Here is a 2334-nt window from a genome sequence, read left to right on the forward strand (position 1 = left end):
TTTTTTTTTTTTTAATGTTGGGTTTCTTGCTTAATATTGTCAAGTATCACGGAAAAATTAGAAATTTGACTAGATTTGAATCATATTTAGTACTTTGCAATATATGCTATATAATTATGCTTGTTGCTAAGCACTTACATTTAATAGTACTTTAAATTTTTTTTTTGATATATTTGTAATAATATAATAATATTGTTCATTTAGATATATTTATTGTATATTACTTAATACTTAGTAGCATGTTTATACATAAAAGTTACTTGCATGATTTGTACATTTAGGGATTAGTTGGGGCTACTACCTAATTGGCAAGTTGATTTTCTTTTTGAAGTCTTCCTTCTTAATTGTTTCTAATTCCTTGTTAGTTGGTTTGTCATTGCATTTGTTAATGAAGATTCAAATCGCATAGATACTAAAACATACAGATAAAACATGGCATTGTCTAGATATCATTATTTATTATTTATTTCTGTATGTTGCACAATTTTTAAAAGCACTTGTCTTGTGTATCATAAGCATATCTATGTGTATATAATATATTTTAGCGTATCCTAAAACATTACATATCAAATCGTGTATAATGTATCTTAGCATATCTTTAAAAACATTTCTTAAAATTTATTTTCTGATATGCTCCCTGATAGTGACACTGAACATCACTATAAGAAAACACATTTTTTGCGACCGAAAAAAAGTGTCGCAAAAAATATAAAATTGTCGATAAAAGTAGGGGCGACGGTTAATTTTCAGTCGCCAATTCAGTCGCCTATACTGCTGCAGCTAAAAATAGGCAACGGAAAAAGATGGGTGGTTGGGAAAAATATTATTAGCGATAGAATTATATTTTCCGTCACCAAATATATTTTTAGCGACAGCAAATGCCGTCGCCTATAACTATATAAATAATAGACAAAATTTATTTATATCAACAATATAAAAAAATCCATCATAAAAAATGTATATGCCAACGGTTATTATCTGTCGCCTAAGCCTAATAATAATTTATTTATAGTAACGATATAATAAACCAGTGGCCAAATATAAAATAAATAAAATAAAAATTTTATATTAGTAAATTTTGCATATTATCTGTAAATTGTTCCTATAATTACATCAATATACATTGTCCAATTCAGAAAATGAGATCATCCTAGGCATCCATATCATAATACATTACTTCCATTCAACTTCAAAAAAGTCTTACAATCATAATTAAAAATTCATTGTTTTCATTCATTTTTCAAAAAGTCTTATAATTATAAATAAGAAGTCATTGTTTTCATTCCACTTTAAAAAAATTCCTGCAATTAATACATCAAACTTCAAACTTTAAATTTTTCATCAATTGAGTTTGTCTAGCATACTCCTCCAAAGGATAGCTCCACTATCTTTCATAGCCTTGTCTTGCCATATTAGATTTAACAATATCCTGCAATATAGAATAATTAATTTACGTTATGCTTGAATACTAAAAAAATAAAAATGACATACTTTTCTCATTACTAAAAACCATAAAATAAAAAATATAAATAAGAAGATTTATTGTTTCATGAAATTTTATTGACATTTCATTGTACTTCTTTGTTTGCACATTCAAACACACAATTAACTCATAGTATTGAGTATTGTCCTTTACAAATGAAAATAATTCTCTATCATCCTTTCAATGATGTACTTTTCAAACACCGCCTATCATACTAAAATATAATAAAAAATATAAAGAAATAAAATAAAATGAAAAGGTTAAAACTTTTTAGTTAACAAAATTTGACTAAAAAGCAAAGCAAAAGAGATTATTAAAAGTTGTCAAACTATTTGTATTCATTAAGATGGTCAATTTCATCTAATATTACAATGTTATTATTGACTTAATTTCTCAATGTAATATCTATAAGATCACATATTTAAAATATATTTTTTTTTTTGTGTTACTTTGTAATGGCAAATAATGAATTTATTGGGAACTTACGTTATTTCTACTAGTGTTCTTCCTAATGTTTAAAGGTAAAGGTTCCTTCAAGAAATTAGGACAAAGTCTTAGTATAAGGTTGTCCAAGAAGTTTGTCTCCTCTCAACATCCTATAATCTTATGTTATACCTCACCCAATCACCATCACCTATATATACAGAGTCAAAAAATGAACTCTAGACTGTCACTACATTGGAGTATGACACATCAATCATTAACACACAGATCATAGATTGTTACACATGGAATCATTATGATTATGAAGATACATCTACCAAAGATATAATATATAGATAACTTAATTATGAATGTATAGAAATTAAAGTATACATTATACCTATCCTTGAGAAGATTGGAATGATGTA

The sequence above is a fragment of the Macadamia integrifolia genome, unplaced genomic scaffold, assembly GCF_013358625.1.
Source record: "Macadamia integrifolia cultivar HAES 741 unplaced genomic scaffold, SCU_Mint_v3 scaffold2382, whole genome shotgun sequence".
Taxonomy (NCBI): domain Eukaryota; kingdom Viridiplantae; phylum Streptophyta; class Magnoliopsida; order Proteales; family Proteaceae; genus Macadamia; species Macadamia integrifolia.